The 22,760-nt window shown below is 37.8% G+C and overlaps 1 protein-coding gene across 1 annotated transcript in view; it reads left to right on the top strand.

The window, feature by feature from the left end:
* The window catches only part of CSTF3 (cleavage stimulation factor subunit 3), a 79,192-nt gene that overhangs the window by 12,355 nt on the left and 44,077 nt on the right, over nt 1-22,760 (top strand). The gene's annotated exons all lie outside the window — the stretch shown is intronic.

Below are 22,760 nucleotides of genomic sequence, written 5' to 3' on the forward strand. Positions count from 1 at the left end.
GCTCTAATATTAATTTTTTATTTCTTAGGATTGATTGAAATTTTGAAACGTTTTGGGGGTGGGGGTGGAATTAAACTTATTTTTAATTGAAAAATAACAGAAAATATGTTTACATAAATGTGAATTATACATAATCCAAACAAATAAGCTTTTATCCTGTTGTGTTAAAAAGCCCACAGGATAATGTGAAAAGAAGGTGCTGTGTCAGAAAAAATATTTTTGTCTTTAGCAATTATTTATACATATACCTTTATGTTTAAATGTAGAGTACATGTTGCTGTACATGCAAACCTTGTAGAGTAGCATAATGTGTTTTTATAATTGTAGATAATTGTTCATCTATAGTGTAAAATGTTAAGTTAGTCTTAAAATATGTTTCTAAACGAGTAAGTAAAATCAGTTTGAAGATGCTACTCATGTGATGTATGTGGTATAAAATTAATAAAATAATTTGAGGTATGTAACTAGAGAACATCAAAAAGACCAGCAATAGAGTATTGTAGGAAATTCAGATATCCATAGTTGAATCTTAAGTGTATGGTCATCAAAATACGATTTTAATGCTTTATTTGTTGCACATCAAAACTGATTCAGATTATTGTTCTAGTATGTTCTATTGTAGACATTCCACTATACAAATTATTTAATGTAACGTAGAATCCCTAGAGATCCCACAGTGTTATGTTGGTATCCAGTACTTGATGGAATATTCACAGGCCTTTCCACAAGTACACCTATTCCAGAGGTCTTTCAGTTCCAAGGAAACAAAGTGTTAGTATTTTTTAATGTGTAATACCTGATTGTAGGATTTCGCTACAATCCCAGTTTATTCTCTTGCCTTCAGTGGCTTGAATATTTGTTTTTGATATGACCCCTATACAGTAGACTTAAAATTGGTTGTTGTAATATATTTATCATCACTGATGGAGTATAGCAATATCCCTCTTTTTAGTGATAGTGCAGTATTCATGTATTTGATAGTTAGCAATAGTATTGGTCTTCAAATAAATAAAAATGACCACCCAAATAATGCCCAGTCAGCATCAATACCAGGAAGATTTTTAGGAGAACCAGTGCTGTGATCACTAAAAGTCAATATGGATTTCTCTAAAATAAGTCATGGCAGACTAGCTCTCTCTCTCTCTCTTCTTTTTCTTTCTTCTTTCTTTTTTGATAAGAGTTATCAGCTTAATAGATGAAGGGAATGCTGTGGGTGTAGCATACTTGATTTCAATAATGCCTTTGACAAAGTCTCCCATGATATTCTTGCAAAAAGGCTAGTAAAATATGGGCTAGATAATGCAACTGTTAGGTGGATTTGTAACTGGTTGACCGGCTGAACCCAAAGTGTATTCACCAATGGCTTTTCTTCATCTTGGGGGGGAAGTGTGACTAGTGGGATGCTACAAGATTCTGTTTTGGTCCCAGTGCTATTCAACATGTTTATTGATGAATTTGAGGATGAGGTAGAGGGCATGCTTATCAAATTTGCCGATGAGATCAAATTAGGAGGGGTAGCCAATACTCCAAAGGACAGGGTCAGAACGATTTTAACAGATTAGAGAATTGGATCAAAACTAACAAAATGAATTTCAAGAGGGAGAAATATAAGGTACTACCCTTAGGCAAAAAAATTGAAATGCACAGATATAGGATGGGGGATACCTGGCTTGACAACAGTACATGAAAAAGGGATCTAGGAGTCTTAGTAGACCACAAGATGATCATGAATCAACAGTGTGATGGGCCAACTAAAACGGCCAGTGCTAATCTAGGCTGCATCAATAGGAATATTGTGTCTAGATTGAGGGAAGTAATAGTACTATTTTATTCAGCTTTAGTCAGAGTTCACCTGGAATACTGTGTCAAGTTCTGGGCACCACAGATCAAGAAGGATGTTGATAAGCTGGAGTGTGTCCAAAGGAGGGCGTCCAAAATGGTGAAAGGTCCTATGAGGAGAATCGTAGAGAGCTGTTTGTGTTTAGTCAGAAGAAGAGAAAGTTGACATGATAGCCACGTTTAAATATTTGAAGGGCTGTTGCATTGAGGATGGAGCAAGCTTGTTTTCTGCAGCTCCAGAGATAAAACACAAAGCAATGGATAGTCCATCTAAACATTACGAAGACCTTCCTGATGGATAGAGCTGTTTGACAATGGAATATGCTGTCTCAGAGTGTGCTGGAGTCTCCTCTGTTGGAGATTTTAAAAGTGGACAGGAATCACATGCCTTATCTAAGCCTTATTCTTTGGGAATTTCATTTCTGTTTTCAATATTCTCTTTACTCTTCATATATGTTTGCCAACTTGAGCTGGCCTTGATCCCCTGCCTGTGATAGGTTGTACGTAATTAAAAGGACAGGAACATGGACTGTTAACAAAAGTTGGTAGCCAACTTTTTAGAACAATCACAGATAATAGGGATAGAAACCTTCAATTATCATTCAGCTAAGTACCATTTTAACAGTACTTGATATCTCAAGTAATGGATATAATTATCTGATTTCCCCCTGTCCTCTGGCAGTTATGTGGGCTGCAAAAATCTTCAGAGGCTTGGACAGCTCTGCAAAGCAGAACCCATGAAACAAACAGCAGCTACTGGAAAATTAAATAGATTCTTTGCCATGCATGACTAAAGGCCCTGGCATAATACACACAAGTGGAAATATGTTTCCATTCATGGGAGATATATGGAAATACAGCTTGAGTACCCCTAATCCTAAATCTGAAATTCTCTAAGCCAAAACTTTTTTCATGGGTGGCTGAGACAGTTCCATGTTTGCTTTTTGATGTTTTAGTATACACAATTTTTTCCTTCATGCACAAAAATATTTAAAATATTGTATAACATTACCTTCAGGTTATGTGTATAAGGTGTATATGAAACATAAATTAATTTCCTGTTTAGACTTAGGTCTCATCTCCAAGATACCTTCTGATCCCAAGCATTTTGGATAAGCGATTCTCTACTTGTTCCTTAGTTTATTCCATTTCAGCCGCCAAAATCTACATGGAGATTAAATTTGTTGTGCAGCTAACATAATAAAATTTGACTTAGTAGTATTGGTTTATTAATCAAGCTATTACCCTAAACAGAATTTGTTATAATTTATTTATTATATATGAATAGCAGTAGAGTAGGTATTTTGAACTGACACTTACAAAGGAGTAGATAATTATGCTGAAATGTTTAATTCTGATTCTTTAAACTCTCTTCCTGTGAATCACTCTAGTTTCTTCCTTGTGCAGTGGTGGTCTTGATCTTATAAAGCAGGGGTGGGCTACTTTGTGGCTCTCCAAATGTTGGAACGCAGCTTCCATCAGCTATAGGAAGCATGTCCAGTAGTGAGAATCTGGAAATCCACAAGTTGCTCTGCTTATTTAGAAAATATGCCCCAAGTGAAGTGCAGAATGTGAGAGTGCCGCTGTAGTGCGCAATTATGAACATATGCATTTCTATCCTGTACCTTACTGTAATTTTCATTTTCTGCTGAGCTGATTATAAAGCTGCAAGAAACATAGTCTAACTTTGCTCTTGTCACAGGCTCCACATATTCCTCCTTATTATGCCTCTTGTAGCTGGAAAGTACTATGCTTTTTCTAACTAGAAAGCAGCTGCAGAGCTTTTTATTATCATTTTTCCTTTTTAAAAATGCTCTTTGAACGATCCCTGAAAATTCTAGCTTTCAGATTGAGTTTGTTGATGCAATATTAAACAAGGCAGGGTATTGGAAGGCTTGAAAATATGTATAATAAATTTAATAATTTATCTTAAAATTAGTTTTGAATTCTGATACTGAACTAAAGAACCTAAGAATTTTTCTGAATAGTGAATGTAAGAGTGGTCATATAGATGGTTCTCATGTTTCTTCCTTTTATATTGGTGTGGTAAATATTGCATAATTATATCTAGTTAATTAGTTTCAAGGTAGTTTAAGGTGGGAGTGGGCAGAAGATACATTGCCAGATGTTTTAAACTTTACCTCCTATCAGCCCCTGCCAGTATGGGCAGTGGTCAGGGTTTGTGGGAAATGAAGCCCACAGCTTGGTGAAAATTTTCTGCTCACCTCTAAAGTATAATGGGAATAGAGTTTGATCAGTGCAAAGAAGGGATAAATTTTACAAAAACAGTGAAAATACCAGGATTCCACCAGCTTCTTCTGAAATATTACCTGCTGTATAACCTGCTGCTCATGAAAGCATAGCTGAAGCTAGTGGTAGTTAAATACTTATAATTGGCAAAAGATAGATAACAATGCTGTTTTCCTGTATTGGTCTATACATTCAGTGAAAGGAAAAGGAACAGAATATTAGTACATCTTATATGACTTGCTAGTCATATAATTTCATTGGTCAGAACTTTAGAAGGCGGAAGGAAGGCTCATTTCTTATTAATCAGTTGGATAGTCTACTGCCTATATGATTTCCCTATTTCCCTGTAATTATAAGAACTAGCATGTGTGTATGTTTAGCACTAATTTTGTAAAAATCCGGGGAGTAGGTTTGCGTATATAAGCATAGCATCTTGAAATATGGGAATCTTTGAAAATAGTTAAATAGAGATAATATAATGTTCTGATAAGTTGTGAAGTTCTATTGTTTCATTAAGTCGTCTTCTCCCCATCCCATTTTATAGTTTTGCTGAGCAGTTAAAAAGTAAATTAAAGACATGATAAAAATCAAATTCTGAAATAGTAAATTTGATTAGTTAGATATGCAAGCTAGATTTGTTTCATATGATTAATTTGGAAACACATCCCCTTGTCTCCTGATTTATAATCTGTCACAGTGGATTGTGAGGTGAAGAATAGTCCAGGAAAACTTCCTGAGAAAAGAGTGTGGTACTAATGGGCATCTTACTTCATGAACTATATTCTGAATGCATGTGGCATGGCCATGGAGTGCTTTTTGGGCAACACATTTCACTAAAGAAGTGCTGTGGATGGCACTGAAAAAGAGGGAGATGCAGTAGTAGTTTTGCTCAAAGGAACAGGTAAGTGGATAACAAAGTTATAGTTTAAAAAGGTAAAGTAAAACATGTACAAAATTACAATAAAGTAGGAAAGTAGTGACTACTAAAATAACAGTGATTTGAAGTTAATGGGTGTTTCAACTGGTGTTATGCTTCACTTTGTCTTGACAGAAAGATGGGAGATTGCCTTCCTTGGTCTCCATTTTCTCACAACTACTTCATGCAGTTTTTCCTATGTGCATCTGATGATATAATTGAAATACATGTTGAGATTGTCAGAGTGAAAGTCTGTGTATGAGGATATGTTGAGTGAGAAGAGATATGAATATTGTGTGAGTTTTTTGTGAGTGCACAATTAAAAATGATAATTTTGACACCAGATCCAAAATTGTCCACATCAGTCTTGAGTTCTTACATAACTAGGTAAGTATTTCCAACTAGTGCTAGAGAGGACTCATAAATCTTAAGACTACTACAGTGAAACACACAAGAGGAAGTATCTTAACTCCATCCATTCTACCACTGCGTTTGCAAAATTGTCTCATGTGATTAGACCAGACAGGAGACCTTTTCCAAACTCCCTCATCCCTTGTCTTCATGCATAGATTGCCTCCCAGTAGTGCTTTCTTGTGTACACTGTGCACGGTTGTATTGCCTGCCTAGTGCCTTCCCTCTAAAATCTACTTTGCGTTGTATTCACTGGTGCCTGTTTTTCAAACTTTGTCCTTGTTTTAGCTTTTTCATCCAGAAAATATATTTTGCTTCAGGATTTTTGTTTCTCCAATTTAATTTCACCCCGTATCATCTTGATTTATACATAATAGAGAGCATAAAGTAACAAAGCTTGAACAATAATCAGTTTATTATCATCCCTTTCTGATGCTTGTCCTCTTCTTCTTCCTTTATTTTTATGCATTCATTTGGATTCTGTGCCTACAAAGAGCCAGATATATACTGGCCTGTTTCATGTGTCAAGGTAAACCAGGAATCTGCAGGAACCCTGGCTTAGCAAGGATTAGCAGCATGCTTGTGCATGCTATTTGATTGCTCCTATTTGCAGCAGAAAGAGCTAAACAGATCTTGGACCTGGGAGCATGTGGAGCAGTTAAATCATGGACCAGAGCAACCAGCCCTCTGGCTCCCCCCCCCCCCAAACGTACCTGGAAAAGAAATCGACAACAAACTTTCGATTATTTCTTCAGCTTGCTTAGGAGTAAAACCCAGCTACTGCTGGGTTCCTATATCAAACTAAATGAACCAAGGACCAAAGGCTGGTTTGTTTAAATGACTTGGAACTAGGATTCAGCACACTAGCTTCTTCTTGAAACCATGACTTCCAAGACACCCAAATGTGACCTGTGCGTTGGTTAGTTACCCAGAATTCACATTGCTGGTGGGTGTAGATTGGAGTAGTAGGACAAAAGGCTGTTCCATTATTAAAGACATCAGTGAGTCTTTAGTAAAGGGCAGCACAATTTCCTGATTTATATTGACTCATATGTGCTGATGAATAAGGGCAGTGCAGGTTGTTTTGGAAGAAAGTGTATACCATCAAGATTGCTTTGTGGACTGTGGCAGAAGTAATTCTCATCATCTCTTCTCGTGTCCGGTGAACGCAACACCTGAACAAATCAGGTCGGTTGGGCTACATGCTATTGTGAGCCATTTTAGTCAGTCAATCAGAAACACCCGCGGCTCTGTCTTCGTATTTAGGTAATCTTGTCTCAACAAATCTTTCTAAGTGGGAGATACTCCTCACACTGCTTTTCTTGGAGATTGGGGGACAGGGGATAATGTTCTAATGCCTCAATCTATTTAGAAACTATTGCCTTAGATTCATTTTAATTTTAATAAATTAATGAAATTTTGTGGCTTCTGGAATAAAATGAAGCTTTATTGAACATACAGTTAAATTCATATGAGAAATCAAAGAGAACTGAGCTCTTTACATCCCTGGTGTACTTCTAGGAACATCATCTCTATAAAGCACTCAAAGATCCTTCTGCATTTCTTTGCCTCAGTTCACTTCTCGTACATAGCACTACATGCAGTATGACAGTGTTGCAATCGCCACGCACTCATATGCTAAACATGGATGGCACTGGGTGGGGCATGGCTAGAAGGCAAACAGTTAAGAATTTTGAATTTTTATTGTGAATGTTTAAAAACAAGTATTGCAACAGTTGCCCCCCCCCAAAAAAAAAATCCAACAAAAGTAAAAATGCTTTATGGTTCTGCCTATTGTCATGCATTCTTGTGTAGAATTTGAATATTAATACAAGGACAACTTCATAAACCTTTTCTTAGGGACTTAACTCTCTGCAGAGATTGCTGTGAACATGTTCTGATCCAAAAATTTAACTTGAAAAATAAAAGGTTAAAACAAGTGAATAAAACACACATTCTGCAAAGTGCTTTGGTGTGGAAGAGCAACAGGAAATGCTGAAATACAATTTAGTACCACTCAGCCTATTTTGTATGCAAGGATTGAGTTAACATAACTTATACAAACAGATAAATATAAGTTGTAACATAGGAATAATCACAGAAGCATTCTAGATAAAAGGTGAACCAGTTAATTACTGATCCCACATCGTACAGAAGCACAGCATGACAACTAAAGGAAGGTACTGAGACTTGTGTATCTTCATGGCACACACTGATGACTCAGTCAAAACCTTAGGTCACAATCATTGCTGATACATTGAATCAATTGGGGGGTAATTTTTAATGGAACAGTTTTCTATTCAGCAGATATGCTATTTACCTACCTCACAGGGTTGTTGTGAGGCTTAATGTAGAGTATTGGGTTGTTGTGGGAGGGGAGGAAAGACTATGGAAGTGCTATCAAAAACTATGGGAGTGCTATTCTGGTCCAGAAATGTATATGAAAGGGGACATTCATAAATTACAAAGTAATTCCATTGATTAAATTTTCTTGAATGGATAGATGAGTAGCTAAGCTCTAAACCATTACTGTGCTTGCCCCCTATCCCCCACCCCACTGTTATCAAGAAGAGATCAAAAGCTTCTGAAACTATTATTTGACTCTGACCTGTTCTCAGTATATTCCAGGGTCTAAACAAGACAGTAGAAGCTTTTTATCTCCTTGCAGCTGTGGGAAAACAATGGGGCCAGTAACTGTTTGCATAGTAACAGTATGGGTTCTTGGTATGTTGGAATGAAGCTTGAGAGATTTGCTTTTATGTAGGAATAATTGTCTGTACATTTGCACTAAACACTCTTTGACACTTGACATGATTTTTATTTTAGAAAATGTATTGCAGCATGCTTGGTAGGGTTCTCTTGGGATCGGAGTTAAGAACAAATATACAGTGGAAAGAGTGGGGGTGGAACAACCTACAGCATGATCAGAGGTCTACTCATACAGTACAACATTGGATGTTGCCCAATAATTGAGAACTTGGCTGGAAAACAGAAAAGTCATAGACCAAAATCCTAAAATTTCAACTATAATAATTAAAAACATTTGAAATCAGATTTGTATTTTTGTTAAAATCCAATCAGACACACACACACACACACACACACACACACACACACACAGCAATAAAAACAGCCAGAACATTTTTCTAATAAGTTTATGAAATGTACAAATGCAGTTAGAGCACCCAGAATTCCTACAGCAGAATACTTTCCAGTTCATCAGAATTTTTCCTCCATGATTGAAATAAACATTTGTCCATGTTTTTCAACAAACAAATATTAAATGCACATTATGTATTGGAGAACTTTTAATTTTTTCCCCAATACTTTCTAAATATTCTGGTCTGCTTTCACACATAAAAATGATAATTGATGTCAGATTCTTTTCAAATTAAAAAAAAAAAATGAACGTAAAATTGGATTTGGAAATCAGCTCTGTTTATCAGACCATCATTTCGTATTTACTTTTCTGAATGTAATTTTATTATAATATCTATCCATGATTCAGGATTAATTATATTGCAGTATGGATATGAGAGTTCCTGCATGGCAGGGGATTGGACTGGATGGCCCTTGTGGTCTCTTCCAACTCTATGATTCTATAATAATGTTTGTCAAGTTATTAAAAGATGAGTGAAAAATTTAGGATTTCTGGGTTATTTATCTTAAACATTTTTAGTTGGATTTTCTCAAAAATATTTTAATAATGAGCATTTTAAGAAGATTATGTTAGAAATCTATAGTTATGTGATAATGTTTTTGGAGTGCTTTAATGTGAAATATTTTCCCATTTGTTCAAATTTTTCTAAACCTAAATGGATACTGTTGGTACAGTTTTGTAATAATTGATTAGTAGTTATTCACTAATCGAGGCAAAAAGTTTGTGGATTCTCTGTATAACTAATTGTTTTTACTTGAAGTAATTGTTTCCTAAAATTTTGATACTTCAAAAATTGTACCCCTGCTAATAAATGGTAATTTCTGTCTATTGAAGTTCTACATTAGAAATAAGATGTAGCATGATGTATACAGTTTGGCCTATTTTTTCACAAATCAGTATAACAATAACTAGAATAATAAATAGTTTAAATGAAGAAGATGTTACTTGCTTGTCTTTTAAAACATACACTACAACACTGGAATTTCCCATATGCCTTATGTAAGCAATTCTGGTAACTTGGTAATTTAGAAAATTTCTGAACCTCATAATTATAATGTGCACTTCCTTTACCACGGTGAAAAATGCACCAGGTTTTTTCTCTTTTTAATTTGTCATGCCCTCTCCCCTTCTGTGGTGTTTAAACTTGAACAAATATTTGCAAAGTGTTGTTTCTGCCAAAGGAGAATGCTGTTCATTTTCATCTTCCTGAGCTATTTCTGGAGCCTAACGCTATCATAGAATACCTTGGCTGCCATGAAAATAATATTAGCATGCTTGTGTTACAGTTTCTTGCAGTTTATTTTCAGATTTTGTAGCATTAACTACACAATCCAAAGCAAAAGTTCAAGTGACAATGTGTTTTAAATTTATACACATTAACACTTTGTGTATTTCTTCTTCAAGCTGGTGATTGGAAATGGCATTGAACAATGAAGCACTGTGTCTTGATCACTGCAAACCATATTCCACACTTCTGTGGTTCAGCAGGGATTATCCACATATGTTCATTATACAGCACCTAGAATTTGGATGTTTCTAAATATAGTAGGTCAGATTGTAAGGATTCTAAATTTGGTACTTACAAACTGTTACTGAATGCCCACAGTGCTACATTACAGTAATACTTCACGAGAATATGAATGGCATTAAAAAGAGGACTTGCAATTTGACCACTTTACTGGATTCATTATTACTTTAGGATGCTCTAGGATTCACTGTCGTCTAGTATTCTTTAAGTACAGCTAGCCCTTCTTATCCACAGATTTTTTTATCCACCGATTCAAGCATCCGTGGCTTGAAAATATTTTTTTAAAAGTATAAATTCCAAATAGCAAACCTTCATTTTCCACTTTATATAAGGGACACCATTTGGTATGCCATTGTATTTAATGGGACTTGAGCATCCATGAATTTTGTTATCCATGGAGGGTCCTGAAACCAAACCCCAGCAGATAACAAGGGCCCACTGTAATAGGTATGCCTTGGAATTTTGCTTCTCAAACTAACTAATGTGGCATATGGCAGTTTTCTCTTTTATTTTGCAGGGACTGGTACTATAACTGTGCCATATTTTAAATGCATAGTCCTAGAAACCTGAAACAGAACAGCATTGGCCTTGAATTTGTTATTTGGTTGATACTTCACAACTTTTTAGAAATGTGGGATCTGCCATTTAACTCACTTGACTTGATAGCCTAGCATGAATACTGTAGTGAGCTGCAGCGTTTGAAAAAGTTTGGAAACTCTTGTTCTGCATTCTGTTAACTCTCCCTTTGTCTTAAGCTGCACACAATGCTCATATTAACCCAATTTCATTCTTATGTGGATAACAGTCCAGTCCATTTCCTGTTATATTCAAAAAGTGGGAGCTAAATGTACTCTGGATATATTTAAGAGAGTGCCTTCTCACTTTGATATCCTTCTCATTACCCTCCTCCAGCCTGAATGATATCAAGTGGCGAAACCTTGTCTAAACAGTACTTTGTTATATTTTTTTATTATGTTTATAAAATTGTCTTTAAAACAAATAGTTGGGCTGTCATTATAGTCTTTAAAAAAGAAAATACAGTAATGTAACTTATATCTAAAGTGCAATATAAAAGTAACATAATAAAAATATAAAGCCTGTGTGCTAAAGTACAATAAAATGAAATACACTGGTGACCTTGGGAAAGTCACTCAGCAGCAGGAGAGGGCAGTGGCAAATCCATTCTGAACAGATCTTGCCAATAGGTTTGCATGAGTGTCTCCATAAGATAGAATGGACTTGAAGACACACAGCAACAAATAAATGATTAGATTCAGCATGATGGTAAATCTTTCCTTGTTTAGGCAGTACAAAATTCTGAAGTAATGGTTACACTTATGCTAGCACTTTCTCTTATTTTTTTGTGTAATGGCTTGTAATGTAATCCTAAATATGTGGTGTAATTTTGAACAATAAGGTTCTATTTTGCCCCTATGTGGGAGATGTTGGGACAAACTTAATGACCTATCACTGTCACATTCTTCTAGTTAGCATGTAATTGGAAATAGAGTCCTGGATCAGATAAATCTGTTTTCTGATTCAAGTATGTGATGGTTTGCTTGGTTCACAGGTAAAATGTGATTATCCATAACAGCTTGTGTTCATCTTCCTATGCCCACGGCTGGTTTCTAGTTTACTTAAGCATGCCTCATTGAATTAGATGAAACATACATAGTGTAATGAATATTGATTGTACTGTTTAACAAAAATACAGAATAAAGACACCTTCTGAAACAAACTACCATTTTGTATCCACTTATTCTGCCCTTAGGTTAGCTTCATAGACCTGAATGGCTTGCAGTGTTTTCTAGTTCAAAAAGCAGTTGCAGCTCAAAAAAAAAACTTTATAACATCTCTGCATGTTATCTGTCTTACAGATTCACTTTGTGTTTTCCATAACTTGTGATCAAGGAAGGGCCATAACACCATAACACCATAGATACACTATCTGGCAAAACAATAGTTAGTTTTCAGTCTCAATAAATACACATACACATATTGAATGCATGTGTGAAGATAAAGACTCATGGAACCGGAAGACCCTCATATTTCTGTACTGTACCCAGTATCTGTGCAGTGAATATTTCGGCATAATATTGAAGGCTGTTAATCCAAGTATGAAAGATTACCAGTAACCCTTTTAGACTACTTTAAGCTTGTCTCACTTAATACTGCTAGTGAATTCTCACTTCTTTACTTAAACAATGTGACTGAAATGGTGCTTCATGTCTACTTAATTTCACGTTTGCACTTTTTAAGTGAAATAATCAGATACCTAGATGTTATGAGTTATTTCCTTTTCAGTTCACCTCCAAAAACACTGAAATAGTTTTTAAAAACCCAATAATGATGCTGACACTCTTCTTCTCCCAGGCAGTTCCTGATGAAGAGAGAACAAAGCTTTAAATCCTTAACATGGATCATTGTCGTATTATTTTACACACTTAATTTTTTTTGTGCACCTTAAAGCTCAAACCTATTTTCCACATTCATTTTGTGCTACTTCTTTGGGGTGGGCATCAGTGCCAAGTCCAGAGGCCAATTCTTTGTTACTTTCCAGGGACAGCATGGACTGTTAACGCCTAGAACTGGTCAGAAGTTCATTTCTGGTTTTGACAAATTTTGTGTTTTTCTCTTGACTGTGAAAACAGTATAGAAGTGACCTGCTGTCTGTTGAAAAGATACATTGCTGCTCCTGTTAATTTCCAGTAGTGACAATTCGCTCTGTTTAAGTCTTGGGGAATCTGGAGGATGAAAGGCCTCAAAATCAGCCTTCTGGGATGCACTTTGTTGACTGTTGCTCTTCTAGTCTGATTATGTCCACTGAACACCATTAACTAAAATAGTACCTGTTCTGAGTCCTAGTCCCTATTTTTGATTGTTAGCTGTCTCTTGGCAACCTCTGAATGTTGGAAAGTGTCACTGCACCACTATAACACTGACCTGATGTTACTTTGCAGGGTGCTATTCCCCTGTGTATGCAAGTGAACCTCTGAAATAGCTTTTTCTGGTGTCTATTCATCTCAATATTGTGTTTCTGCTTTTTAAAAAAACTATTTGAGGATAGTACACACCAATAAATAAACTACAGCAATATTGTGGAACAGCTGAGGTCATAAGAAAACACTATATATTCCCACCACTAAAAGGTGCTCCACTGTTAACTTCAAGCAGGGGCCTTATAGTTCTCATCAGGCCGCCTAAAGAACAGGGGTTAAAGGAAAGAAGGATGGGAGGGATGAATGGACAGATAGACAAAATGACCCTTTACACTACCCTGTACTATTAGAGGACTTGGAGCCTAAAACCTGAACATGGAAAGTAGGAAAGATTGCTTCCCTCCTTGCTTATTACAGTATTGTTGTATCCGCATGGATTCATTCGGACCAAATGACCTTTAAAATGCCTCCTATAATCTCTTACAAGATGGAGTAGTTTAGTTTGAACTCCCTCTTCCCCTCATATTTTTTTCCCTTTGCTTATACCCTAACATTCAGTTTTTCAGACATGGACTTTTATTGTACTGTCTTCCTATCTTCACATTTCCTTTATCTTATGCCCTGTGTTTAGTTACATTCTTGCGCTACTGCAAGATCTGTTGCACACGTGGTTGTGCATTTGCAGAGTTAGAACAAGGCTAGCATTTAATACTGCTGCTATGCACAAAGTTATACAAAACTCTTATACAATTAATCATGCTCAATCGCTTCTGGATTATTTGGCACAACCACTCCAGCAGGGATTTTCACTCAATCAGCTACCACAGATACTTTAGTAATGTTTTTAGATAATTGCAGTTAATGGACTATTTTGTTTAGGGTACTGCCCAGTTGCATCTCTTTGAATCATATTCTGAAATCTTCAAATGATCTTTGGTCTACTGGGGAGCATTGTTACAGTGCAGCGTTTTCTAATCCAGATTTTGATGGATCGTATGACTCCTATACATACCATGCACTATAGCATCTTTGCTCCAATTTTTTCGGGCTACTCCCCTCTTTCCTCTTCGGTTACAACCCTAGTGGCCTCCCATGTCTATTTCTTGACATTAGGTCTACATTTTGTGTAGCAGCTACTTGGCCAGTGCTGTCTACCTCAGCTGCACCTACCTGCTACTTTCTCATTATCCTCCTCTTCCACCTCTCGTGTAATCCCACAGCAGCCAGACCTGCTCTTCCCTCTTGCCCTCATCAAAAGGAAGGCTGGCAGGCTGCTTTTTTGCTGCTCCCATGGTGATTGAGTTCAAAGGGAGCAGTGTCCAAGCAACAGCCCAAAAGGGCGAGAGGCTTCTCATTCACTGCTTCCTTTCCACCCAGTTACTCTGGGAGCAGCAACCAAATAGTGGCTGAGCAGCAACTAAGAAGCCTCTCGCTTATACTGGACATCTGTCAAAGGCTGACCCAGACTAAAGGCATCTCAGCTGCTGCTCGATTGGTTCCTTATTTGTTGATCCCAAGGTGACTGGCTGTAAAGCAAGAAGCTTCTCCCCAGTTAAGAAGGACTCCCAGTTCTTTGCCGGGGTACAAAGGGATGCAGCTAGCTTCCTATCTTTATTGTCAGTGGAGAAGGACTCTCGGTCCTAGAGAGATAAAGGACTTTCAAGGAATCAACCCCAGATACTCCTCCCTGTACTTCCTAGAGACATGCCTTCCTCATACAGCTTCAAGTCACCCACCCCATAAACACACAAACATTGTTTCTTCTGGTACCTCTTGTGGCCTGTCCAGTGAAAATAAGCAGCAGCAGCACACCCCTGACCCACCAGCTGAGTCCCAGCTAAATTTACAAAGCTTAAGCAGGGTTCCAAATGTGAAAGCCCCCTTTTGCCTCTGCATCTTCCCTACTACCACATGCTTTAACTCCTCATCTCTACCATGGTCCCAAAGACTGCTGATTCCCCTTGTTTTCCTTGCATGCCAGTACTTTGACTGAAGGCCCCTCTGCTGCCCCTTTTCCCCTCACCACCCCCATTGGGAATTGCTGGCCTAGCGTTTCATCTTAAAATGAACTCTATGTACACAACTCTTGGTCAGCATTTGAGAGTATGTGCACATAGAATCATAGAGTTGGAAGAGACCACAAGGGCCATCCAGTCCAACCTCCTGGCATGCAGGAACTCTCAGTCAAAGCATGCCCGACAGATGGCCATCCAGCCTCTGTTTAAAGACCTCCAAGGAGGGGGAGACTCCACCACTCTCTGAGGAAGTGTGTTCCACTGTCGAACAGCCCTTATTGTCAGGAAGTTCCTCCTAATGTTGAGGTGGAATCTTTTTCCCTGGAGCTTGCATCCATTGCTCCGTGTTCTAGTCTCTGGAGTAGCAGAAAACAAGCTTGCTCCCTCCTCAATATAGTATCCCTTCAAGTATTTAAACAGGGTTATCATATCACCTCTTAACTTTCTCTTCTGCAGACTAAACATCCCCAGCTCCCTAAGGCATTCCTCATAGGGCATGGTTTGAAGACACTTCACCATTTTAGTCGCCCTCCTTTGGACATGCTCCAGTTTCTCAATTTCCTTTTTGAATTATGGTGCCCAGAACTGGACACAGTATTCCAGGTGGGGCCTGACCAAAGCAGAATAGAGTGGCACTATTACTTCCCTTGATCTAGATACTATACTTCTGTTGATGCAGCCTAAAATCACATTGGCCTCTTTAGCTGCCGCATTGCACTGTTGACTCATGTTCAACTTATAGTCTTCTTGGACTCCTAGATCCTATTCACATGTAGTCTTATTCAACCAGGTGTCCCCCATCCTATATCTATGCATTTTGTTTTTCTGCCCTAAGTACAGTACCTTACATTTCTCCATATTGAATTTCATTTTGTTAGCTTTGGCCCAGCTTTCTAGTCTATTCAGGTCATTTTGAATTTTGATCCTGTCCTCTGGAGTATTAGCTACTCCTAATTTGGGGATAGGTATGCCCTCAATTCTGTCATCCAAGTCATTGATAAAGATGTTGAATTGCACTGGGCCCAGGACAGAACCCTGTGGGACCCCACTGGTCATTTCTTTCCAAGATGAAAACGAGCCATTGTTGAGCACCCTTTGGGTTCAGCCAGTCAACCAATTACAAATCCATGTAACAGTTACTTTGTCTAGATCTATAATCTCAGACTGTTCTAAGTTCCCCACATAGTTATCCTCCTTACTTTTCCTGTCTACTAGTTAGTTTGTCATCACAATGTTCAAACAAGTTGTCACTATGTCTAGGCTACCTCCTCAAGCTGTTTGTGTAGAACAGCTAGAAATTCTGCCAGCTCCATAAAGGCACAAAAGCATTTTCCCCATTTTCAGGATATAAATTCTAAAGATAGATAAATAGTTTATTCTGCTTTGGTGGAAAAATTAGACAGTACTGTGATTAATTGATTTCTGTCAGTAACAAGAATATACATGTATTTGTGATATATTTTTCCCAAAGTATCATCATTTAAGTAGCATTGATTTTCAAATCTTTCCCATCCCTCTACAGTTGTGTATATTGGTCAGTAATTTTAGAAATGTTCTTCCCATATGTTCTCAACGCATGTATTGTTCACATTATCTGTTAAACAAACATAGCAACAAATGAATCTGAAGTATATATCAGTCCTGTGAGATTTAGTAGAGGTGCTAATACATTTAGTATTTCCTAATATTGGAATGTAAACCTCCAACATATTTCTCAGTATAAATCTATGTCCAGTAGTGAAATGCACATTAAACAGCATGCCATTCAGATAAGAAAATCTAAAATTATATTGGTAATGAAAACTCAGATGCTGAGGTATAATATACACAGACTGCAATTAATATGCCTTAAATACAATTAATATGCTTTAAATACACTAGGACAAAAGTAGATGTCAGTCTACAGAAGCGGGTGTCCATCTGAAAATTTCAACTTCACAATGGGTAATGGTTAGTTAGCCTTACATTTTGGCTGGGATCCAAAGTAGCCAATTTAGGATATCCACGGCTTGAAAGTGTTCAAAAAATACATACATTCCAAAAAGCAAAACTTAATTTTGGCATTTTATATAGGGGGCACCATTTTATTTCTGTTATATTTACAGTCAGCCCTCAGTATCTGTGGACCGCAAGCCCACATTGTTTTGTTTGTTTGTTTGGTTTTTTATTTATATACCACTATTCCAAAGATCATAGCGGTGAACAGCAAGTAAGCTAATTAGCAAGTAAGCTATTCCCAGTGGCAGCACATGCATGTGGCTGCACCCCGTATGGACAGCCCCCATTGTCCTGTGGCGTCATGTGCACGCAGCCATGCTGTCATTAAGTTCCATTGTCCCCAATGGTGGTGCAGTCGTGTGCACGCGCCACCATTGGGGGCAACGTGGGCCTGAGTATCAGCAGATTTTGGTATTTGCAGGGAGAGTATGAAATGGATCCCCTGTGAATACTGAGGGCAGACTGCAATTGGATTTGAGCATCCATGGATTTTCTTATCCATGGGGAGGAAGGTGTCCTGAACTGAACCCCAGGGGATACCAAGGGCTCGTTGCATTGCCTTTCCCCCCTCTCCAGGCACCAGTGCTTAATTCACTACATTATAGTGACTGTGTTTTATCGAACCAGCAGATATCTGTTGATAGTACATTAACGCATTGTGTTTTCTAGTGTGAGCTGAGGTGATGATTTTGATTATTTGAGAGGGGAACAGTAACAAATGGATTATGTACACAGGACCTGAACTCTTTCACTTGGTAAAGAAAAAGAAATGGAGAAATAACCTTACATGATCATGATTTAGGGAACTATAAAGGTTTGTGGCGTCAGCAGCAATTATATTAATTACTGTACTCATCTGTAATCCACCTATATGCATAACACCCTACATTAAGAAAAGGGAAAACAATTGCTCTGTTAGCAGTCTTGGAAACAAGCGATCAAGAGAAAATATGGAGATTAGACACAACTATCTTAGCTACTCCATACATACCACCATTAATTTGGTTAATGTTCTACACCTCCAATAGCCATATTAGCAACCAGTTTTTAATTGTATTCTCATGCTGTTTGACTCGGATATTAAAATAAGAATGTGTTCATTACGCTTTCACTAAGGTGCTTAACTACTGCTTGTATATCATCTTATAAAATATGGCCCAAATATTCATATTTCTTTTTAAACATCAATACCTATATCCATTTATCATTTTTTTACTTTTAAATCTCAACCAGTCAATTTTGTGAAGGTTTGATAAAATATGAATTCATATAACTGATTATCTTCCCATTAATTTTGGATTGTGCTTGCAATTACAGTCAGCCCCCCCATATCCATAGATTCTTTATCCACGGATTCAACCATCCACAGCATGAAAATATTCAGAAATTATATAAATTCCAAAAAGCAAACGTAGATTTTGCATTTTATATAAGTGATACCATTTTACCATGCCACTGTATTTAATGGGACTTGAGCATCCATGGATTTTGGTATCCACAGAGGTTCCTGGATCCAAACCCCAGCAGATACCAAGAGACCACTGTATAACGTTGTCTTTTAGGTTGCATCTACACTGCAGAAATATTCCAGTTTCACAACATGGCTCAATGTTATGGAATTCTGGGAACTGTAGTGTTGAGAGATATTTAGCTTTCTCTGTCAGAGAACTCTGGTGCTACAACAAACTACCATTCTCAGAACTGCGTAGCATTGAGCCATGGCAGTTAAAATTGTATCAAACTGGATCATTTTTGCAGTGCAGATGCAGCCCTAATCTAGCAAAGCTTCAACTTTATCTTTTATATGTTGGTTTTTCACTATATAAATTATCCATGCACTATTTATACTCATCCATTCAACCTAGTAAGAGCCAGCCTCGTGCAGTGCTTGAGTTTTGAACATGGCATACAGGAGCCTAAGTTTCACATCTCGACTCAGCCATGGGGACCCACTAGGTGACCTTATGCAAGTGATACTCAGTCTTGCAGGAGGGCAATGGCAAGCCTCTGGGGTGGGGGTGGGGAACCCTTGCGAACAAAATACTATGGGTTGCCGTAAGTGAGAGTTGTCTTGATGGCATAACAGCATTCAGTCTTCCTTATTTCAGATTCCTTGATGGAAGAGTGCAACAATGGCAGTATTTTTCATTTTTCTACTTGGGAATTGCAGTGTGTTATTTCCAGCATCCATTCTGAATTTACCATCCACAGGATTGTTAGCCCTGCATTTTCTGTTGACATTTTAAAATGCATTCAAGACAACCTATAGTCTTCCCAGCCCCATGAAAAAGCTTTCTTGTAATTGTTTCACATTTACTTTTGCATATAATACAGTCTTGCCTAAAATACTAATAAGAAATTACTCATATCATTTTACCTGTTAACTGGATGTGTGTGGGAATGTGTGTGTGTGTGGTACTGAAAATTTGAAACAAATTAATTCCATAATCACAAAGGATGAATGGAAATTACTTTAAATTTAGATATTGCTTTCTTAAATTAATTAGATATCTTAATTTAAATAACCATTTATTCAAAATCTTACTAAATGTTACGATTTTTTTATTTTTCAGTGAAGAGTTCAGTTAAATTATTGTATTATACAGATACGAAATTCTTTTTACTATAGTTGGCCCACAGTATCCATGCGTTCTGCACCTACAGATTCAGCCATCTATGGCTTGAAAATATATATTTTTTTAAATCCAAAAAACAAACCCTGAATTTGCGATTTTATATGAGGAACACCATTTTACTGTAACATTGTATGTGATGGTACTTGAGCATCCACAGATTTTGGTAGCCATCTGGGGTCCTAGAATCAGTGGGGACACCAAGGTCCCAATGTATTATTATTAATGTATATCCTACTTCTCCCCATTTCTGGGATTCAAGATGGTCTACAAAAGTTAAAACACAAAATCGTAAATAAAAACACAAATAAATTATACACAGAATGAAAACCAATCAAAATGAACCTGTGAAGGACATTAAGAACCAGTAGGATAAGCAAAACAACATACTATTAAGAGCCTTGGCAATTATTTCTAAAAGTCTGTTTGAACAGTAGGATTTTCATTTGTGGTAGAAATAAAAAAGAATCATTTGCTACTTATCTGGATCCTATAATTCACATGGTGGTAGCCAAAAGGTCTATAATGGTGAGTAAACAAATACGTATTTACAGGATTCTCTGTTAGCCCTTGTGGTGGTGGTGATGAAGATGATGATGAGTGTTCTAGGACATACCTGTTCATTAATATCTATATTGTTTGGGTGCCATGACACAACCTGCTCTACCCAAGCTCCTGCCTATGTTGATGTAGTTTATTCATCTTTTCTGATTCTCATCCCTACCTCACTCATGTCATAATTGAATTTTGGTGGTGATTGCCTCTGACTTTTCAGTGGGCGAGTTCCAGACATGGCACATATTCAGTTCATTGCCTTTATTGATGAGGCCTTACAATTCTGTGCAGAATAATTAACAATTCACAACACAATTATCCTTTTTTCCATTGAAGCCTATTTGATTCTACTCTTTAAATAGTACTAAATCAGTGTGCTAGTGTTGCTTTTAATGGTTTCAGACGTTTATTTACTGTCCTATTTCCCGTATCATACACCCCCTATTGTGAAGGGAAGAGGTTCCTATAATAAATAAATAAATAAATAAATAAACTTTATTCTTATACCCCGCCTTTCTTCTGCAGCGATCAATAAAATATAAAGTGCTGTTGAAGTTCTTCCTCCTGATGGCATATATGTCCTTGCTATTATAGTGAATAAAAGGGCTCACATTATTATTAATTTTAGTATTATCTTCATATCCTGCCTTTCCCCCAATACTGAGACTCAAGTACAATACATTTTAAAAAATAGATAAAATAAAGGAGTCTTTTACTGGCAAGAGAAAGGCAGCAAGGAAGGGAACCATTCTAGTCTCCCTAGGAAGGGCATACCAGGGCTGAGGGCAGCCACTGAGATGTCCCTCTATTCTGATTCCAACAGATATGTGCAGCTCCTGAAGATAAGTGGGGAAGAGATCAGTAATATTATCTCACAACTGCTTCCTATATGTGTATTATTGATTTCAGTAGGATTTATTTCCAGGTAAATATTCATTTGAGATTGTGGGAGCAGTCCATTTCGGGAGTGGGCTGTGCAGTCGCTGTTGTCCCAGCCCAGTCAGGGTTTATCATTATCATTAACTCCAGATAATTAGTCTTATTTGTTAGATTCTTAACTAAATTGGTAAGGATGGAATTGCAGGGATTTTGCACCCAAAAGCACCAATGCAATTTTAATAAAAACATGCTTCAGACACATTAACAAGCTTCAGTAGCATACCTTTTTAAAAATATATATATATTCAAATGTAAAAATATACAGTAATAGCATTCTAATTTTTATATTCTTTTGCTGTCAATGTAAGAAAACAGTTTTATCTCACCTTATGTAGGTTTGGCTATGAAGGACACATGACAGTGTAAAAGACACATCCTTGACAGCAAAAGGAAATGTTTTAGAAGATCCACCAGAAACAATATGAAATGTATATGTTGTGAATTTCTGATAGATTTCTTTTGTCTTTAGTCTAGAAATTTGAGAAAGGTGGCGTTTGTGATTATTTAGGAAAGGACTGGAGCATCTTATCTGTAGGAAAGGAAATTCCAAAATATGGAAAATAAGAGAGTCAAAAGAGGATAAGGAAGGAGAGGAGTGATATAAGTATCTGGAAGTGTGCTTGTTTGTGTGGGTATGAAAAAATAAAGCCCTCCTCCACACTGCAACCAAACAGACTTCATTAGGCCACATTACAGAGCAGGGTGTCTCTATACATCAGAGAGACCAAGCTGCTCTATAGGGAAGAAGGTGGTCCTGAACTGTTCAGGGACTTGTACACCAAAAGTTACATCTTTAATCTGTTAAAAAAAGTTGTTTTCTGCTCAGGGGTGCAGTATATATGTACAGTGAGCCCAGGCCATACTCAGGCTCCTTATAGGTGGCTTTCAGCATACACTGAAGCTGCCTGGGAAATGCGTGCACAGCGGGCACGAGCCCCATTATATCCAATTGGGCTTCCAAATGGCGCATGCAGTGGGCATGAGCCCCAATGGATATAATGGGGCTCAAGCTTACACGTGATTTGCTTTACACGGGGGGGGGGGGACGGATCCCCCACATATAGCAAGGGTCCACTGTATGATAGAAAACTAAGCAGCCCAACTGCATCATTTTTTCTGAAACAGGTCTAATATAGGGCTGGTACAGACTGCCCCAAAGGCACTGGATTGTGGCCCCAATCCGGTGTTTTTCCGGGCCACAGAGAATCAGCAAAATGCTGCTTCTCCATAGGCGGGAAAAGGGGTGTCCTAGGGGCATCATGCCCCCGGACATCCCTGCACTAAAGAGGAGAAAGGGGCAGCCCCTTTCTCCTTCTCTGCATCTTGATGCAGCCATTTGGTTGCTGCACCAATTGTGCATGCGCCCAAAAGGAGCTGTGAAACGGAGCTCCTCCAGCAGTGTGGTGACGTGTCCTGTGCGATGTGCCATTTGGATGCTTTGCACACGACACATCATGCACGCCCCCCCCCCCCTGTGTTGGCGGGGCAGTGCGGTGCTGTAATGGCACCACCTGCACGCAGTAGGGCTCGGGACCGTGCGGTTGGTGCGCTGTCTCAAGCCCTTTTGTTGCCGTCAG

The sequence above is a fragment of the Sceloporus occidentalis genome, unplaced genomic scaffold (genome assembly GCF_023333645.1).
Source record: "Sceloporus occidentalis isolate IW3139 unplaced genomic scaffold, rSceOcc1.0.p SCAF_4, whole genome shotgun sequence".
In the NCBI taxonomy this organism is placed as follows: Eukaryota; Metazoa; Chordata; class Lepidosauria; order Squamata; family Phrynosomatidae; genus Sceloporus; species Sceloporus occidentalis.